The following is a 21,933-nucleotide window of genomic DNA, read 5'->3' on the forward strand; positions in this document are numbered from 1 at the left end:
TCCGAGTTTTTGATGGGGGAGGTACGGACACAGTGGGTGATATCATACTGGAATTGACCATTGGTCCGGTCGAGTTCACCATGGAGTTTCAAGTGATAGATGTGATGGTGTCGTATAATCTTCTGTTGGGACGACCCTGGATCCACGCAGCCAAAGCAGTGCCTTCTACATTGCATCAGATGGTCAAATTTGAATGGGATAGACAAGAGATTGTGGTACACGGGGATGACGGTACACATGTCGTTAGTGATGCCATTGTGCCCTTCGTAAAAACCAACGATGACAACGGCCCATGGGTTTATCAGGTTTTTGACACAGTCTCAATAGACAAAATTCCTAAGGGTAGGGGCCTTCCACTTCCCAGAATCGCGGTTGCGACCTTCATGATAACCTCGAAAATGTTAAACAGCAGATTTGTACTAGGGAAAGGTTTGGGGGTTGATCTGTAGGGTATTGTCTAGCCAGTTTCCTTACCCAAGAACCTGGATACTTTTGGGCTAGGATTCAAGCCTACTGCAGCAGATGTAAAGCGGGCCCGCAAGTTGAAGAAAAGAGTCTGGGTCCTTCCTAAGCCAATACCACGCCTATCCAGATCATTTGTCGGAGCAGGTATCAGAGAGTTGTCGGTACTGAAGGTTCTCGGACCACTGATCGGGCCAGATGGAGATTTGAATGAAGGCTTTGAAAGGCTGTTCGCCGATGTCAACATGATAGAAGCTGGAGAAGGTTCCAGTATGGCAGAAATACAAATTGAGGGGCCTAGGGCCAATGTCAACAATTGGACAGCTACTCCTCTTCCTACTCGGAGGGAGTCCTGGTAGTTGGCTCTGATTTTCCTTCTTGTTTTCTGGATTATTCCAGGGTTGTAATCCAGATTCTTTTATTTTTATTGCGTTCATCAAAGTGTGAAACCTTGTTATCCCATAATTCAATAAAATAAAAAAGTTTCTTCTTCATTCCTTATTTTATTTTTTATTATTAATTTTGTTTTCTTCTTTTCATTTTCTGAACAGTTCTCTTTATACTGGTCTTAATGACATGGCATGCACAACGGATCTTCAACCTAGTCTAAAAGATCAATCTGATTCCGAACTAACTATACAAGAGGTCGATTATGATAATGAATCGGAATACGATGAGGACGAAGCCTTCGAAGAGATAAATAGAGAGTTAAGCCAGTTTGAAGAGAAATCCAAGCCCAACTTAAATGACACAGAAGCCATCAATTTAGGGGATGCAGACGATATCAGGGAAACTAAAATAAGCATCCACATTGCACCAAATATCAGGGAAGAACTAATCAAAACACTCATTGAGTTCAAAGATGTCTTTGCATGGTCGTATGATGACATGCCGGGGTTAAGCACGGATTTAGTGGTTCATAAATTGCCCACTGACCCGGCATGCCCTCCCGTCAAGCAGAAATTGAGGAAGTTCAAGACGGATATGAGTGTGAAGATTAAAGAGGAAGTAACCAAGCAACTGCAAGCAAAGGTTATTCGTGTCACTCGATATCCTGATTGGTTGGCTAATGTGGTGCCGGTGCCGAAGAAAGATGGGAAGATTAGGGTGTGTGTCGATTACCGCAATCTGAACAAGGCAAGCCCAAAGGACAACTTTCATTTACCCAACATCCATATCTTGATCGACAATTGTGCCAGACGTGAGATCGGATCTTTTATAGATTGCTATGCTGGTTATCATCAGATTCTGATGGATGAAGATGATGCGGAAAAGACGACATTCATTATGCCGTGGGGGACTTATTCCTACCGGGTAATGCCATTTGGTTTGAAGAATGGTGGGGAAATGTACATGAGAGCAATGACTACTGTGTTTCATGACATGATACATAAAGAAATTGAGGTGTACGTGGACGATGTGATCATAAAATCCAAGCATCAGGAAAACCACGTAGCAGAACTAAGGAAGTTTTTCCAAAGACTTCGAAGGTACGATATTAAGCTCAACCCGGCCAAATGTGCATTTGGAGTTCCATCTGGAAAGCTGTTGGGATTCATCGTCAGTCGGCGAGGTATTAAACTGGACCCGTCGAAAATCAAATCTATCCAAGATTTGCCACCGCCAAAGAACAAGACAGAAGTAATGAGTCTATTGAGAAGGTTGAATTACATCAGCAGATTTATTGCTCAACTCACAGCAACTTGTGAACCCATTTTTCGGCTACTGAAGAAAGATGCTGCGATAGAATGGACGGCATAATGTCAGGAGGCATTTGACCAGATCAAAGGATATTTATCAAATCCACCTGTGTTGGTTCCACCTGAGCTGGGGAGACCGTTAATTCTTTATCTAACGGTCCTGGAGAATTCGTTTGGCTGCGTGTTGGGGCAACACGACATTACAGGAAGGAAGGAGCAAGCCATCTATTATCAGCAAGAAGTTTACAGTATATGAGGTTAAGTACACTCAACTCGAGAAGACATGTTGCGCCCTAACTTAGGTGGCCCAGAAATTGAAGCATTATCTGTCATCATATACTACTTATCTCATTTCACGCTTGGATCCAGTAAAGTATATTTTCCAGAAGCCTATGCCCACAGGGAGGTTAGCGAAATGGCAAATATTACTCACGGAGTTTGACATCGTCTATGTGACGAGGACGGCCTTGAAAGCCCAAGCACTGGCCGATCACTTGGCTGAGAATCCTGTTGATGAAGAATACGAGCCGTTGAGGACGTATTTTCCTGACGAAGAAGTGATGCATATAGATGAATTGGAATTGCCTGAGGAACCAGGTTGGAAGCTCTTCTTTGATGGAGCCGGAAATGCGAAGGGAGTTGGAATAGGAGCGGTACTTATTTCTGAAACAGGACGTCATTATCCTGTTACGGCTCAGCTGCGTTTCTATTGTACCAACAACATGGCTGAGTATGAGGCATGAATTCTGGGTCTGCGACTAGCTGTAGACATGGATGTCCAGGACGTCTTGGTCTTGGGAGACTCGGACCTCCTGGTGCATCAGATTCAGGGTGAATGGGAAACACGTGGTTTGAAGCTCATACCATATCGACAATGTTTGCACAATCTGAGCAATCGATTCCGATCAGTGGAGTTCAGACACATCCCAAGAGTTCACCATGAGGTTGTTGATGCTTTGGCCACTTTAGCATCGATGTTGCACCACCCAGACAAAATTCATGTTGACCCGTTGCATATCCAGGTTCATGATCAGCATGCTTATTGCAACATGATAGAGGAAGAAATGGATGGCGAGCCATGGTTTTATGATGTCAAGGAGTACCTCAGGATGGGGATATACCCGAAGCAGGCCACCGGAGATCAAAAAAGAGCCATTCGGCGATTGGCAAGTGGATTCTTCCTCAGTGGAGGAGTGTTGTACAAAAGAACCCCAGATTTGGGATTGCTGAGATGTATAGATGCCAGTCAAGCCATGACAGTTATGATAGAGGTACATGCTGGAGTTTGTGGGCCACATATAAGCGGATATGTATTGGCGAAGAAGATTTTTCGAGCAGGGTACTATTGGCTCACTATGGAGCGTGATTGTATCAATTTCGTGCGGAAATTCCATCAATGTCAGATACACGGAGATTTGATTCATTCTCCGCCGACAGAATTGCATACAATGTCAGCGCCATGGCCATTTGTTGCCTGGGGCATGGATGTCATTGGACCTATTGAGCCGGCAGCTACCAACGGTCATAGTTTCATTTTGGTGACCATCGACTATTTCACTAAGTGGTTTGAAGTTAAAACTTTCAAGTCGGTAACCAAGAAGGCAGTGGTGGATTTTGTTCACTCACATATCATCTGTAGATTTGGGGTCCCAAAAGTAATCATCACAGATAATGGTGCTAATCTTAACAGCAATTTGATGAAAGAGGTATGTCAACAGTTTAAGATTGCACACCGCAATTCCACCCCATATCGCCCCAAGGCGAATGGAGCAGTTGAAGCGACCAACAAAAACATAAAGAAGATACTTCGGAAAATGGTAGAAGGTTCTAGGCAATGGCATGAAAAATTACCATTTGCATTGTTGGGTTATCGCACCACTGTCCGTACTTCGGTAGGGGCAACTCCTTATTTGTTGGTATACGGAACTGAAGCAGTAATACCGGCGGAAGTTGAAATTCCATCCCTTCGGATTGTCGGTGAGGCTGATATTGATGATGACGAGTGGGTCAAAACCCGTTTGGAGCAGTTGAACTTGATTGATGAAAAGATATTGGCAGCTGTGTGTCATGGTCAGTTATATCAAAAGAGAATGGCGAGAGCCTACAACAAGAAGGTGCACCCCAAAGAATTTGAGGTGGGGCAGCAGGTGTTGAAACGAATCCTGCCACATCAGGCCGAAGCAAAAGGAAAGTTCGCCCCGAATTGGCAAGGACCATTCATTATAACCAGAGTGTTGTCCAATGGCGCTTTATGTTTAACAGATATCGAAGGGAAATGCGTCGACATGGCTATCAATTCTGACGCAGTTAAGAGATATTATGTATGATTTCTTTTGATTGTAATTGTTGTTTGTTTGTAGTTGGCATTTATCGGAGAATGAAATGACGGTGGCAATTCTTTCTTCTATCCAAACACTTTAACCTTTGCTTCCCCTTTTGAGCCTTATTTATCCTTTCATATCCCTCTTTTGGAATCAGTAATTAAAATGAAAGAAAAAGAAAAAGAGAAAAATAATGATAATAAAGGCAAAAGAAAGTCACAAGAAAATAAAGAAATTGGGAACTACGTTTGACCTGATTCCTCAAAAAAGGATACATAGGCATCTCACGGCTCGGTCATAGTGTAACATAGTGTGTATAATGTAACATAGTGTAACAAAATAAAAATCCCCAAGTAAGAAAAACTGGGGCAGAAGTTTGCGTTTGTAATTTTGGTACGAAAGTTTGATTCCAAGAGTTGTACTGTTTTACCCATCAAAATTATTTTGAACTTTTGATACCCCTTTTCCTTTTTAACCATACACAAAAATCCATATTGATGTCCAAAAAAGACCTCCCGATCAGTATCTGAGAAGTGCCAAGTCAATGCAAATGGAAGTCGGGAATAACACTCTGATCCCCAGCAAAGAAGAAGATCATAAGCTGGAAATGAATTGATAGCCGAAAGAATCCCCAACAAAGAGAGTCATATCGATAGCACTCCAATCCCCAGCTAAAAAATAAAATAAAATGAGAGAGTCTTATCGGTGAAAACCTTCACAGGCACCATGAGGCGATGGGAGTTGAGAGAAATGAGAGAGTCTTATTAGTGAAAACCCCTCGAAGGGCACTATGGGCGACAAGGCAAGATTGGCGGAAAGGGTCCACATTTGGCAAAGAGTTGAGTGTTTATTTATCCCCAGCAAGATGAGGTCATCCGAAAGATTGATTGATACGAATAGACTGGGTTGATCAATCCGGAATGCACGACATGATCGTTGGGATTGGTTATATCATTCAGATAAGTTCTTTTCTTTCCTTTTTCCCAGCATTTGTTCAGAAAGACTTTTTCTTTTTCTATCTTTTGAAATTATCACTTTAGCAAGATTCTTGGTTTAAAAGACTTTACCTCCCCAGCAATTTGTTTTTGGAAAAGATTTTCAGAGCTTACTACCAGTGGCCAAAATGGTGCAAAGCAAAATGCGAATAGGACAGGCCAAAGATAAGGTGACAAAGCGAAAAGAAGTTTGTCGCAAGACCAAATGACGAATGGGTCTAGATACCAAGAGGACCAAATTTCCAGGGGAAGTCGGAGAAAAAAGAACAACAGTTAAAAAGTTATGGATCAAATTCCAAGAGGATCCCCAGCAGATTTGCGAGATACAGAAACAACTCCGACAGATTCTCAACCAAGTTTTACAATGGTCGGACAACACAGAGCGGGGAAGAGAGAAAAGAAAAACCATCCCCAGCAGGAATATCATCCCCAGCAAGTTTTATAGCAAAGCAGGGAAAAGAAATACCATCCCCAGCAGAAGTGGCACGACCACTCGCCACGTTTTAAACTAACAAATTTTTCTTTGATTTAAAGCAGAGAAAGGAAATATTATTGACAGCAGGAAGACATGGCCACAAATAATATTATCAAACTGGGGCAGAAAATTTTCTCTCATTACGAAAATTTTCTTGAAATAAGATAGCCGTTTGGGGAAGAGGAAGATAACACAAGTTGTTGAAGGCTGAATTATTTTGAAGAAGTTGTTGAAGTCAGGAGCCCTCCTGGAGAATGGAGGTTGTTAAATTTTAAGTTGGAGTCAGGAGCTCGCATGTAGAACGGAGGTTGTTATATTTTATGTTGTTGAAGAAGTCAGGAGCCCGCCTGGAGAATGGAGGTGTTACATTTTAAGAAATTTTTGAAGTCAGGAGCCCGCCTAGATAATATAGGTGTTACATTTTAAGAAATAGTTCAAGTCAGGAACCCGCCTGGAGAATGGAGGCTGAATTATTTTGAAGAAGTTGTTGAAGTCAGGAGCCCGCCTGGAGAATGGAGGTTGTTAAATTTTATGTTGGAGTCAGGAGCCCGCCTGTAGAACGGAGGTTGTTAAATTTTAAGTTGGAGTCAGGAGCCCGCCTGTAGAACGGAGGTTGTTAAATTTTAAGTTGGAGTCAGGAGCCCGCCTGTAGAACGGAGGTTGTTAAATTTTAAGTTGGAGTCAGGAGTTAGGAGCCCACCTGGAGAATGGAGGTGTTACATTTTAAGAAATTGTTGAAGTCAGGAGCCCGCCTGGATAATGGAGGTGTTACATTTTAAGAAATAGTTGAAGTCAGGAGCCCGCCTGGAGAATGGAGGCTGAATTATTTTGAAGAAGTTGTTGAAGTCAGGAGCCCGCCTGGAGAATGGAGGTTGTTAAATTTTAAGTTGGAGTCAGGAGCCCGCCTGTAGAACGGAGGTTGTTATATTGTTGAAGAAATCAGGAGCCCGCCTGTAGAACGGAGGTTGTTATATTGTTGAAGAAGTCAGAAGCCCGCCTGTAGAATGGAGGTTGTAAATATTAAATTGTTGAAGAAGTCAGGGGTCCGCCTGGAGAATGGAGGTTGTTAAAATTTTAAGTTGAAAAAGTCAGGAGCCCGCCTGTAGAACGGAGGTTGTTATAATTTTAAGTCGAAGAAGTCAGGAGCCCGCCTGGAGAATGGGGGTGTTTATTTTAAAGTTGAAGTAGAGAAGTCAGGAGCCCGCCTGTAGAACGGAGGTTGTTATATTTTTAAGTTGTTGAAGAAGTCAGGAGCCCGCCTATAGAATGGAGGTTGTTATATTTTTAAATTACTGTTGAAATCAGGAGCTCGCCTGGAGAATGGAGGTTGTGTCATCTTTCAAAAGTCAAGTTGGAGTCAGGAGCCCGCCTGCAGAATAGAGGAATACATTTCAAGATCAAATCAGAAGTCAGTAATGCGGAGGTTTACAACAAAAATCCCCAGCATAACAAGCTTTAATGTAGGAAGCAGTGTCCCCAGCAGACAGAACGAAATGATAAAACTTGTGTTCAGAAAAGCAAAAGGCCAGTGTCATCCCCAGCAGTTTTCGGAAGAAAAAACAACAGAGGAAACACAAGCCGACAAGAAAGCAAGGCAACCAGAGCGAGTGGAAAATAGATAAGATTTTGTAATTCCTAGTTTAGTCTAGCCTCTTGTTTTCTTTTGAGCACAATGTAACAAGGAGATTGGTAAGCAGTAGTAACAACATGCAGCAGCAGTAACAACAAAATTGCAGTCCCATGGTAGTCCTAGCTACCAAAACTTTCTGAACTACATTAACCTGATTCCCTTTTAGCCAGGGATATATAGGAAACCTTTGAAGCAAAGGTTCGGTTAAACCTTTTCAAAAAATGCTTCACACGGAGTATTCCAACGGGCAAAAATCGCTCGAATCCGCTCACTTTATCTTAGCACGAAAACTCTTTGTGTTTTCGGACAAAGAGGGGCAGCTGTGAGCACGTGATTTTTTCTTCACGAAAAAACTACTCCAAAAGAAATCGAAAATTAAAACAAATTTCCTTGGTGTACAATTTTTAGAATTTGCGTGGCATTTTTGGATAATTATTTGTGTTTTTATCTGTGAATGTTTATCCTGTTTTAATTAATTAAAATACAAAAACAAAAATATGTTGCATGCATATTTAGGATTTGATTGTGCATTTAGGAACTAATCGAACCATAATTTGGTTTTAAAAGAAGAAAATCACAAAAATATGCATTTAGTCTATTTTATGTCATTTAAAGTGTGCCATCGTGTGATTTTATTTTAATTTAATGTTTTAACTTGTGTGCTAATTGTTGTTAAGAGTTAATTAGTATTTTGTAGTTTAATTTTGGTTTTACAATTTATTTTTAGAATTTTTGTTAATTATTAATTAAAAGAAGAAAATGAAAAGAGTTGAAAATATAAGGCAAATCGATTTTGGGCCAAAATTTTAGACCAAAAATCAGGCCCAAACATTCAAAAGACCCAGTCCATTTCAGCCAGTCCCTCAGAAGACTCGAACGACGTCGTTCTGAGTCTCAAATCTGGGCCGTTGATTTGTTTCAATCAAACGGTCCAGTTCAACCCCTGCATAATTGAAACGACGCAATTTTAGGTGATCAGATCTGAGCCATTCATCTATCTTGATCCAACGGCCTCAAGGCCTCCTCTATACCCGACCCATTTTCACCCAAGGTCGGCCCAATTTCGTATAGAGACCAAACGGCGTTGTTCCATTAAATGAAATGATCCAGGCCGTCGATCGTACTTGATCGAACGGCCAGGATCAAACAACCCCGCCCCTATATAAACTCAACCTCCTACCCCAGCCCCCTAACCAAACACCCCCCCTCGTCTTCCTGTTCATCGTCTCAACTCAGAGACTGAACCAAACACCCCTCACCGAAACCCTAGCCGCCATGACACCCCACCGCCTAAAACCTGGCGGCAACAACGTCACCGGTCACCAAATCAACACCATAAGACCATCAGACCACCCTCGCTCCAAATATGTTAACATCTGGCTCGAATCTTCCTGAAAATCCTCGAATCTTCATTTGAAGATTCGAGCCAAACATGAACCTACCCCAATCCACTCCAAATTCATACCAGGCAACCCCCAGACCTCCCTTATACCATAAATGACTTTGGTTCCGTTCAAATCTGCCTAGAAACTTTCAAACCCTAAATCGAAAACCAGGAACCCTAGAAATTCCAAATTATGGAATCCGTCCAAATTAAGTGAGGATTTGGGTCTAATTGACCTTAATGAGAACACTTCGACTAAGGTCTGTTCGACCTCAAAGTGTCTGAGTCCAAGTTCGAGCCTGGGTCCGTATAGTTCTGATGTTCTGAGGTATTTTTCTTTTTCCCTTGTTCTGTGTTCATGTTTTTTTTATCTGTGTATCTGTTTAGATTAGTTTTGTTGATTTTTCCATTCTTTATCAATTCATCTTCTCATCTCCAGTGACCTTTTTATTTGGTCAATTTTTCTGTTTGTTGATTAATTGTACCTGTTATAAACTACACATTCGATTTGAATAATGTCGTCGAATAATTAGTTTCATAAGTCCCGTGTTTTGTCCAAAACCATGAATCACCCTGTTTGTATGTTTGATTTTGTTTGTTGTTACCAATTGTGTATGTATAATCGATTAATAAGTTGCGTCGATTAATTAGTTTCCTGTTAGTCCCTATCCATGTTCTTGTCATTGTTACTTGAATGGCCTGATTGTCTATTTCTGAGTAATTGCTGTCAATTGTTGTAGGCAATCGTTTAATTAGTTATCATCGATTAAGTCAAGTTTTACCAATAGTTTCGTAAAATGATTTAAGGTCGAATGTTGTGTGTTCATGATCTGTGGACATTTAGCTTCAGGGCATTGTCAATAGGCTGACAATGAACCTGCATTCATGTTACCTATATTCATGTTCATTTTTGGTTCAATTTTCAGTTTCAGTGTTAATGGTTCTGCTGAGTTCTGTGTGGTGTTAATATGATTTAAATTCAGTTCATTTGTGTCAATTGGAATTCAAACTTAATCATTCAGTTTGTTAGGAGAATTGGTTATAGCTGTTAATCAAATTAGTTTTAGTTAATTGCTAGTTGAGCAGATTTTAGAATCAAAAGTTTTAATATATTTGAATAGTTGTATTAAGGGGGGCAGTAATATTAAGGGGTTTCAGTGGTGATTTGGGAATGAAACAGTTAGAATAATATGTTAATATTAGTGTTTTGTTAGTGGGATGTTGGTGTCTATAAATTAATGTGGTAATGGGGAACAAAAAGGAATGGGGGGCTGAAAATAAGGAAAAGTTTTCCTTAGTGGATTTTAAGTAAAAAATTTCAGATTTAGTGGAGAAAGGGGGGTCGGGCAGTAGGTTTAAAGGGTAAGGCAGGTCTGTATAAGAGAGGGACATTTTTTTCAAAGATAAGGGGATTGAAAGACTTAGAGAATGGGACAAAAAAAAGAAAGGGGCTTAGACATTCGGCGATAAATACAGAGAGTGGAGGTAAGGTTAAAAAAAATTTGGGGGGGGGGACACCAGAAGTGAGAATTTTAGAGTTGAATAGGCTGAATTTTTAATACCTAAATGTTCAGTAATTGGAGAAAGTTAAAAGAGAGGGTTGAGAGATAAAAAACTGAAAAGTGTAGTCTTTCTTCCACTGTTAAAAATCAGTGCTAGTTTGCTACTGTATCAATGAAGCTTCAAGCTTCTATTCTTTGAGTGTTTGAAAATCAGAAAACAACCGCCTATGTCTGGTCCTTTCTGTTGCTGCCTGCGATTGCATTTGGTATTGATGGGGTCTCAAGTGTGTTTTTCCTGGGTTACTACTTGGGTATTTGCTACTACTTCACTAGTTATTGCTGGATTTTTTGCTTGATTTTAAAATCTGTCACTGGTTTCCCGTTGCTGGTTATTACTGGTTGTTGGGTGTTGTTGTTGTATGCTACTGCATTTCAGTTGATCTTCCTCTTCTTTTGCTTCCAATATCAGGTACACAACTGATACGCTGGTTACTGTATGCTGAAACATGAAGCATGAATACAAATAAAGAGTTGAAGTTTTAATTTGATTTAGTTTTGTTACTGATTGTACTTAGGATATTCTATACACTACTGTTTTGTAAAAAACAATTCTGCCATTTCTGTATAACTGGACAGTGTTATAGTAATGTAGTCAGTAATGTCCCGTTGTTTTAGTTTGGTTATTAGGTAGTATAGGTTCAAATGCATGTTAAATAAAACCAGGCCAGTAGACTGTTTTAATATCATGGCAATCTAGCTCCAACAATAAATTGTTTGAATTTAGGATTAAAACTAGACCCTTAAGTTACCTCTTTCCAATTAATTTCTCTTTCTAAAACTTGCATGTAACTTGCTTAGTTAGATACTATCATCTTATATCTCTGTAAGTGCAAAAATTGTGAACATGTGTAGAAATAGTTAACTAGGCCCAATATTGGAATAAGACGGCCCAAGTCACGTTTAATACTACATGCGGTGAACCTGGGCCCACGTTGGCCAACGGGCTGTCCATATTGTGTTTACATTCTGATTTAACAAATTGCGTTCGGAACCCGACTATAACAACTCGTAAGCATGTAAATAAATTAGGACCTTTTCTCTTTTATTTTTAGAGACAAATTGGACGAGATGAGCCTCGCCCAATAAAATGCACAAGTTGCGGGGCCCTCAATAATTGGTTAATAATTGTATAGTCTTCGGGATCGGTCGTTTAGCAAATTTCACGGCCTTACCCAAAATAATGATACGCTAGTCGCTTTAGGTGCGCCTTTAACAATTTACTTTCTTAAACTCGGGTGCACATTTATGTGACCCAAATCCAAATCTCAACAGAGTCAAAATGTGTCGATAACCACGGGTACATTGATGTGACGTGGTTCGAGATACATTTTTCACAATGTTGTAATTCTCTGTTAAAATAATAATAATAATAAAAGCGGTAAAGAGTTTAAAGTTTGCACATAAGTTCATAATTGTATAAAATCAGATAATTAAGTTAAATACGACAGTTGAGCGACCATGCTAGAACCACGGAACTCGGGAATGCCTAACACTTTCTCCCGGGTTAACAGAATTCCTTATCCGGATTTCTGGTTTGCGGACTGTAATACAGAGTCATTCTTTTCCTCGATTCGGGATTAAAACCGGTGACTTGGGACACCATAAATCTCCCAAGTGGCGACTGTGATCCTTAAATAATAAATCCCGTTTCGATTGTCCTTTAATTGGAAAAACTCCACTTACCCCTTACGCCCCTGCGGGCGCAGGTAAAAAGGAGGTGTGACAGCTCTGGCGACTCTGCTGGGGAAGACACTTCTAACCCAGAACCACTGGTTCAAGGTTAGAAATTCGAGCTTAGAATAATTGTTGTATTTGGCTTTATCGTATGATTGAGCTTAAATGTGCAAAATAATGCTTTTTTACCGCTTTGATATTATTTGAACTGTACATATAAACTGTACCGAAACCTTCTCTTCTCACCTCCGGGGATGTGCTTATAGGTTGAGACTCCCTATTCTGTTAGTGTCATACCCTAAAATAAAAGAGGCTCAGAAAGTTTCTAAGGCGGCTGGCCTTTTGGTTCCCGGAAAGGAGCTCCTTCCTCAACTCGAGTTGTGCGCTCGGGTACACTGTCTAGAACATATACCCTGGTTGAACCTAGAATAACTTGACTTCATGCCGAATCCCTAGTAGGAACGTTTATTTGCATCATATTGCATTTGACTTAGGGGACTCAACACAGGGGTTGGGTCCGTCGAGGACAAACAACCTGAAATGAAAAAAGACCATCCTGCTGCATCCTGTTTGTTTTGCACATTTATTTGCTTCAGATCTGCATGCTGACCGGCTTCTGAAATCGGGAATTTTTGAAAAATTGTGAAAAAGAGAAAAAGAAAAATAGCAGTATAGGGAGATAACTACTTATTTTTAGAAAAATAAAACCAATGTCCAAGTAGTGTCAAAACCCTGCCGAAATTTTGAAAAATGAAAAAAAAATTGTCTTTTTTAGTTTGATTTATTTTAAAAACAAAAGAAAGGAGTCTTGTTTACAAGTTTAGTTTATGTTGGGCAACTACGCCGGTTTGATTCTCACAGGGCGTGAGATACGTAGGCAACCCTCGTCGGGTCCAACCTTCCATTTTGCAAAAATAGACAAAAAATGTCAAATTTTAATTTTCGTCATATAGTCGGGCGATGTCGTTTTTGTCAGAAATAGCCGAATGTTCCCGAAAGGGATGCCGGAAGGTTGACTTTGCATAAACGGCCACTTCTGTCATTTTTTGGATTTTTGATCGGTTAACTCACACAACCTTAAAATCTTCGTCCCTGAAGTGCTGAAAGGTCGTGTTCGGAAAATCGGGTCTTTCTTTTATGAAAAATAATCAAATAGTTTTGAGTTAAATAGTCAAATCGTTTTGAGTCAAATAAATTTTCTTTTGTTTAATCACATTAATAAATGTGCAGGATGAGCACGACTCAAAATGAACCTTTTTCAATCATGAATAAAATCCCCCTCCAGTTGCGGCTATGGTGGAATGATTTAGGCAAAGAAGGGCGAGACGAAGTCAAGAAACATCTGAAAGGTCTCATGGGTTTGTTATCAGGTCTCGAGGGGATATTATAAGGGCACTGGTCACTTACTGAGACCCGACGCACAATGTCTTCCACTTCTCGGACTTTGAACTCACCCCGAATTTAGAGGAAATAGCCGGGTACATCGGCAGTATTGAGGTTCCATTGAGGCGTAAATACCTGGTTGCTCCAAGAGCCGTAGCGGTGCACCGGTTTTTGGACTCGTTAAAGATAGTCATAACGATCCATAACCCAGACTTGGCGAAAGGTTTTTGCACTCTGAGCTTCATATACCAAAGATACGGCCATGTAGGAGGATTCGACAAGCCAGAAAACAAGTTGTGCAGCAAAAGTAACCGTCGAAAGTGGGATGAACATAGACGTGTTGCTTTCATGATAACCTTCTTAGGGCTTTTAGTGTTCCCAAGAAAATACGGGAATATTGACATAAAGGTAGCTGGGGTCGTCAGTACTTTGCTCACTCAAGATGACAGCACGCTTGCGCCCATGATTGTATCTGATATCTTCCGAGCTCTCACGGCCTGCAAAGCCGGAGGGAACTTTTTCGAAGGGTGTAACTTGTTATTGCAAATGTGGATGACCGAACACCTATGTCACCGAGCCCAGTTCCTGAGCCATGGATCTTCTGAGAAAACCTGCATAGAGGAGTTCTACACCAGAATTAATGAGGTTCGCTTACCTGAAGGAGTCTCAGAATGGACCTCATACTTTCGGACCCTCAACGCCAGTCAAATACAGTGGACACTGGGATGGTTATCGATCGACGAAGTAATATATATGCCAATAGCTAGGCCCCATTTTCTCTTGATGGGGCTTAAGAGCATTCAACCTTATGTGCCGTATCGGGTTTTGAGGCAACTTGGGATGTATCAGATAGTGCCGAAAGATGAGGACCTGAGCACCCAAGTGACTGAGATCAGTTCCGATGGCCAGTTTCCTGAAGCAAGGGTCCGCCAGATTTGGAGCCAATGTCAATACTTGGAGGCAAATACTTGTGTACTGAATTGGGCAAGAGGGGAAGTTTCACCCGGATATCAGGCTTGGTACAAAGGGGAAGTGTCGTCTGGAAGGCCGGCTAAAAGACCTCACCTTCAAGAGTTTACCAAGTCCTCACAAGAGCATTGAGACTAGTTGGCGAAAGAAGAAGAATACAGGGCCACAATAGGCAAGTTGAAGCAGCAGGTCACAGATCTTCAGTTTGAAAGAGAAATTCAGACTGCGGTCGATGAAGGGGACAGAAAGAAATCAGCCCAAGAAAATGACTCCCTTCGAGCTCAAGTCATAATGGATGCCGACAACCAACGGAGAAGCCGGTCCGATAAAAGGCTGATAGCAGGGTTAAGGAATCAGGTCATTGAAAGCCGAAAGGACTTGGAAAGATCCGAGGCTAGCATAGCAAGAATGCGGGCCAGATGGGCAAAAGGTACAGCACCGCGGAAAAAGCACCTATGGCAAGTGAGAAGGGATTATGAAGGTAGCATTGAAATATTAAGAGAAACAAATTCCACTCTCAGAGATCGGGTCTTTAAACAAGCCCGAGATGCTAGAACGGACAGGGAGCGCTGCTATAATTTAATAGCCCGAATGGAAGAACAAATGGAGAGGTTCCAAGATCGGCTCGTTGACAACACTCAATTATTGGGATTAAAGAATCAACGAATAGAACAGCTATGTATGGAAAGGGATAGAATCAGGGGTAGGATCGATGAGATTGGGCACTACATCACCACGAGGTGCCTAACCTGTGAGGAAATGCCCTGTGATACCCTTTTTGCCTCAATCATGGATTATGTCCACCGGATCATGGAGGAATTAAAAAGCTTGCAAAGAGGCCTAGCACCAAAGCCCGCGGAAAGGCCGAACGATGCCTCGCGGGCACCAAAATTCAAGGCCTTAATGTATCCCTAGTTCAAGTCTGCACTTGTTGTTTTTAAGAGACTGTTGTTTACCCTTCTGTTCTCTTTTCATATCAAACAATGTTAATAGTGTGGAGTCTATATTTTATTTGTCTTTTTTCAAATGGGTAGCTTGTAATAGCATATTTTGGTAATAAAATGAAAAACAAAAACCAAATAAAATAAAATAAAATAAAATAAAATAATTATGTCTTTATTTTTACTTGTGGCAGAACTACGACCGGTCTGATTCATGCGGGGACATGATACGTAGGCAATCCACATAAGATTCGACCATCATCAAAAAAAAGGCAAAGTGAATAAAAGAAAGGACATAAGCCGGAATGACGCATGCAGTCAAAGCAAAGACATGTTAGAAATGGTTAAACTGCCTAGGAACATTGCATTCCCCAATGTGAAATTGCAATATGTGTTAAACTCTAACGCTAACAAGTTTGTTGTTTATATCAGAGAAAGAGATTTCAAAACAGTTAGCTCATTAGAACGTTCTGGCAGATTACCATTACCACACAAGATCTAAAGGGCCCATTCCGGAAAGTATGTCTGGTTCGGACAAAAGTGTTAAGGAGGAAAAGACAGAGATACAAATGATGAAGGAGGAAGTAGACAGGTTGAGACAAGAGATAGCTGGGATGCACCTTAGCCTGGGCTAGGGGACAAACATCACCAACCCTTCCCCCTACTCCTACCCTCTCACCGGCTCGGACTTCGGAACACCCTCCCACTGGTCCATCAACGAGCTTCCCCATTGCTCAATACTATCAAGGGGAAACTTCCTATAATCCCCAAGCTTCACCACCCAAACAAAACCCCCTTCCACCAACTGTTCCTGTTTTCGTGGCTCCTCCACCTGCCACATTGCAAAAATCATCCGATGAACCAGTGTTTCAGGTTCACGACAACCAATACTATCCTCCCGAACTCACCTTCAAAGCACTCGAGCCATACACTTACACCCCTCATCTTCAGCTCCCGACAGAAACTGAGAGGCCAACAAAGAATCCGAAGCAGGACGAAGTGCTCTGTAAAGTGAAAAGCCTGGAGCAATCCTTCAGGAATATGCATGGATTGGGCAGCCAGGTTAGTGAGGCCTACAAAGATCTGTGTCCCTTCCCCGATGTTCAATTGCCGACAGGTTTTAAGATGCCAAAGTTTGATCTATATGAGGGACATGGTGATCCCATGGCACATCTACGAGGTTTCTGTAGTAAGATGAGAGGGGCAGGTGGAAAGGATGAGCTGCTGATAGCTTATTTCGGTCAAAGTTTAAGTGGGTCCGCACTAGAATGATACACGAGGCAGGATCCTAGCAGGTGGTATACCTGGGACGAGCTAGCACAAGCATTTGCAGGTCACTTCCAATATAACCTTGAGATCATCACTGACCGTCTCACACTGTTGAAACTTGAGAAAAAGCCCGGAGAGAGCTTCAGGGAATTCGGATTCCGTTGGAGAGAACAAGAAGCAAGAGTCGATCCACCAATGAGGGAAGGTGAAATGGTGGACTACTTCTTACAAACTTTGGAACCAACTTACTTTGGTCACCTGGTGACGTCAGTTGGTAAATCTTTCAATGAAGTAGTAAAAATGGACGGTATGGTTGAAGAGGGACTCAGGTCCAACAAGATAATGAGATATTCGGCAATCAATGCCACAACTCAGGCTATCCAAGGCGGCACGGGAGGTGCGCTCGGGAAAAAGAAGAGAGAGGAGGTCGCAACAGTCGAAGCAGGTACTTGGTCCAGATCAAGAGGTCCTTCCCCTCGCTTCCAACCCAGACCCGATTACCCAAACTATATACACACTCCATACAACCCTCCACAACCCTATTATCCACCACAAGAGCCACATTTCTCCGTCCATCACGCCCAAATTTACTCCCAGCCTCCGGCTCGCCCGCAATGGTGTGCGCCGTTTCCCCAGAATACATATACACCTCCACAAAACACATACCCACCTTTGCAAAGCACATATCCACCACCAAGGGCCTACAGGAATCCTTCAGGGCCAAGCTTCCGCGAAAATCAGGCTTTCAGGAACGAAAGGGTGCAGAGGACGAGAACATTCACTCCACTGGGAGAAACCTATACTACTCTGTTCCACAAGTTGAGGTAGTTAGGCCTATTAAGTCCTGTTGAGCCAAAATTGCCAAATCTCCTTCCCAAAAATCTGGACCACTCAGTAAGTTGTGAATATTGTTCGGGGGCTCCCGGGCATGATACTGAGAAGTGTTGGAAGTTGAAGACTGTCGTACAAGATCTTATTGACACAAATAGGATCGAGGTTCAGGCACCAGAGGCACCCAACATCAATGAGAACCCGTTGCCGGTGCACCACGAGGCTCACATGATCGAACTAATGCACGAAGGGGGAGAGCCCAAGAAACCCTCACAAACGGTAATGATGATTTGTGCCAATCCAAACGAAAAGTCGACCAATTGAAAGGCAGTGGTACAGTTGGAAAAGGTATATGACAAGCCATTTGTGGTAGTGGGGAAAGGTTCGTCTGTGCTGTGAAGAAGCCAAAGTCAGTCAGGGTAGTGCTGCAGGGAGTATCAAGCACACCAGTGTTGGTAGTGAAGGGGGCCCGAACCAGTTGTTATCAGGCCAGTAATGCAGTTGCTGATAACAAGTGAGAAAGATGTGCCATGGAGCTACAGTCAAGTGACAGTGATGCATAAGGGGAAGGAGGTTGTGGAAGAAGTATGCGAGGCCCAGGGGTTAACTCGTTCGGGAAGGTGTTTTGTTCCCGCAGAATTGAGAAGGGCCAATCCTGTAACAATAAAGAAGCCAGTGACGGAGGAAGAAGCAGAGGAGTTTTTGAAGAAGATGAAGGCACAGGACTACTCCATTGTAGAGCAGTTGAGGAAGACCCCGGCCCAGATTTCGTTGCTATCCTTGTTGATCCATTCAAGCGATCATTGTCGGGCATTAATGAAGATTCTGAACGAAGCCCATGTTCCGGACAAGCTCTCAGTGAACCATTTGGAGAAAATAGTGCACAAAATCTTCGAGGTAAACCGAGTGATATTTTCTGATGATGAGTTGCCAGTAGAGGGTACAGAACCCAACAGGGCACTCTACCTGACGGTGAAATGCGAAGACTCGGTGGTCACTCGAGTACTGATTGATAATGGGTCAAGTGCCAATATCTGTCCTTTGGCCACTCTGAACAAACTGAAGGTGGATGATGATAGGATTCACAAGAACAGCGTCTGCGTCCGAGGTTTTGATGGGGGAGGTACTGATACAGTGGGTGATATCATACTGGAATTGACCATTGGTCCGGTCGAGTTCACCATGGAGTTTCAAGTGATAGATGTGGTGGTGTCGTATAATCTTCTATTGGGACGACCCTGGATCCACGCAGCCAAAGCAGTGCCTTCTACATTGCATCAGATGGTCAAATTTGAATGGGATAGACAAGAGATTGTGGTACACGGGGATGACGGTACACATGCTGTTAGTGATGCCATTGTGCCCTTCATAGAAACCGACGATGACAAGGGCCCATGGGTTTATCAGGTTTTTGACGCAGTCTCAGTAGATAAAATTCCTGAGGGTGGGGGCCTTCCACTTCCCAGAATCGCGGCTGCGACCTTCATGATAGCCTCGGAAATGTTAAACAGCAGATTTGTACCAGGGAAAGGTTTGGGGGTTAATCTACAGGGTATTGTCTAGCCAGTTTCCTTACCCAAGAACCTGGATACTTTTGGGTTAGGATTCAAGCCTACCACAACGGATGTAAAACGGGCCCGCAAGTTGAAGAAAAGAGTTTGGGTCCTTCCTAAGCCAATCTCGCGCCTATCCAGATCATTTATCGGAGCAGGTATCAGAGAGTTGTCGGTACCGAAGGTTCTCGGACCACTAATCGGACAAGATGGAGATTTGAATGAAGGCTTTGAAAGGTTGTTCGCCGATGTCAACATGATAGAAGCTGGAGAAGGTTCCAGTAAGGCAGAAATACAGTTTGTGGGGCCTAGGGCCAATGTCAACAATTGGACAGCTACTCCTCTTCCTACTCGGAGGGAGTCCTGGTAGTTGGCTTTGATTTTCCTTCTTGTTTTCTGGATTATTCCAGGGTTGTAATCCAGATTCCTTTTTATTTTTATTGCGTTCATCAAAGTGTGAAACCTTGTTATCCCATAATTCAATAAAATAAAAAAGTTTCTTCTTCATTCCTTATTTTATTTTTTATTTTTAATTTTGTTTTCTTCTTTTCTTTTTCTGAACAGTTCTCTTTATACTGGTCTTAATGACATGGCATGCACAACGAATCTTCAACCTAGTCTAAAAGATCAATCTGATTCCGAACTAACTATACAAGAGGTCGATTATGATAATGAATCGGAATACGATGAGGACGAAGCCTTCGAAGAGATAAACAGAGAGTTAAGCCAGTTTGAAGAGAAATTCAAGCCCAACTTAAATGACACAGAAGCCATCAATTTAGGGGATGCAGACGATATCAGGGAAACTAAAATAAGCATCCACATTGCACCAAATATCAGGGTAGAACTAATCAAAACACTCATTGAGTTCAAAGATGTTTTTGCATGGTCGTATGATGACATGCCGGGGTTAAGCACGGATTTAGTGGTTCATAAATTGCCCACTGACCCGGCATGCCCTCCCGTCAAGCAAGAAATTGAGGAAGTTCAAGACGGATATGAGTGTGAAGATTAAAGAGGAAGTAACCAAGCAGCTGCAAGCAAAGGTTATTCGTGTCACTCGATATCCTGATTGGTTGGCTAATGTGGTGTCGGTGTCGAAGAAAGATGGGAAGATCAGGGTGTGTGTCGATTACTGCAATCTGAATAGAGCAAGCCCAAAGGACAACTTTCCTTTACCCAACATCCATATCTTGATCGACAATTGTGCCGGACGTGAGATCGGATCTTTTGTAGATTGCTATGCTGGGTATCATCAGATTCGGATGCATGAAGAAGATGCGAAAAAGACGGCATTCATTATGTCGTGGGGGACTTATTGCTACCGGGTAATGCCATTTGGTTTGAAGAATGATGGGGAGTACATGAGAGCAATGACTACTGTTTTTCATGACATGATACATAAAGAAATTGAGGTGTACGTGGACGATGTGATCATAAAATCCAAGCATCAGGAAAACCACGTAGCAGACCTAAGGAAGTTTTTCCAAAGACTTCGAAGGTAAGATATTAAGCTCAACCCGGCCAAATGTGCATTTGGAGTTCCATCTGGAAAGCTGTTGGGATTCATCGTCAGTCGGCGAGGTATTGAACTAGACCCGTCGAAAATCAAATCTATCTAAGATTTGCCACCGCCGAAGAACAAGACAAAAGTAATGAGTCTGTTGGGAAGGTTGAATTACATCAGTAGATTTATTTCTCAACTCACAGCAACTTGTGAACCCATTTTTCGGCTACTGAAGAAAGATGCTGCGATAGAATGGACGGCATAATGTCAGGAGGCATTTGACCAGATCAAAGGATATTTATCAAATCCACCTGTGTTGGTTCCACCTGAGCTGGGGAGACCGTTAATTCTTTATCTAACGGTCCTGGAGAATTCATTTGGCTGCGTGTTGGGGCAACACAACATTACAGGAAGGAAGGAGCAAGCCATCTATTATCAGCAAGAAGTTTACAGTATATGAGGTTGAGTACACTCAACTCGAGAAGACATGTTGCACCCTAACTTAGGTGGCCCAGAAATTGAAGCATTATCTGTCATCATATAGTACTTATCTCATTTCACACTTGGATCCACTAAAGTATATTTTCCAGAAGCCTATGCCCACAGGGAGGTTAGCGAAATGGCAAAAATTACTCACGGAGTTTGACATCGTCTATGTGACGAGGACGGCCATGAAAGCCCAAGCACTGGCCGATCACTTGGCTGAGAATCCTGTTGATGAAGAATACGAGCCGTTGAGGACGTATTTTCCTGACGAAGAAGTGATGCATATAGATGAGTTGGAATTACCTGAGGAACCAGGTTGGAAGCTCTTCTTTGATGGAGCCGCAAATGCGTAGGGAGTTGGAATAGGAGCGGTACTTATTTCTGAAATAGGACGTCATTATCCTGTTACGGCTCAGCTGCGTTTCTATTGTACCAACAACATGGCTGAGTATGAGGCATGCATTCTGGGTCTGTGACTAGCTGCAGACATGGATGTCCAGGACGTCTTGGTCTTGGGAGACTTGGACCTCCTGGTGCATCAGATTCAGGGTGAATGGGAAACACGGGATTTGAAGCTCATACCATATCGACAATGTTTGCACGATCTGAGCAAGCGATTCCGATCAGTGGAGTTCAGACACATCCCAAGAGTTCACAATGAGGTTGTTGATGCTTTGGCCACTTTAGCATCGATGTTGCACCACCCAGACAAAATTCATGTTGACCCGTTGCATATCCAGGTTCATGATCAGCATGCTTATTGCAACATGATAGAGGAAGAAATGGATGGC

Source organism: Nicotiana sylvestris, chromosome 8, assembly GCF_000393655.2.
Source record: "Nicotiana sylvestris chromosome 8, ASM39365v2, whole genome shotgun sequence".
In the NCBI taxonomy this organism is placed as follows: Eukaryota; Viridiplantae; Streptophyta; class Magnoliopsida; order Solanales; family Solanaceae; genus Nicotiana; species Nicotiana sylvestris.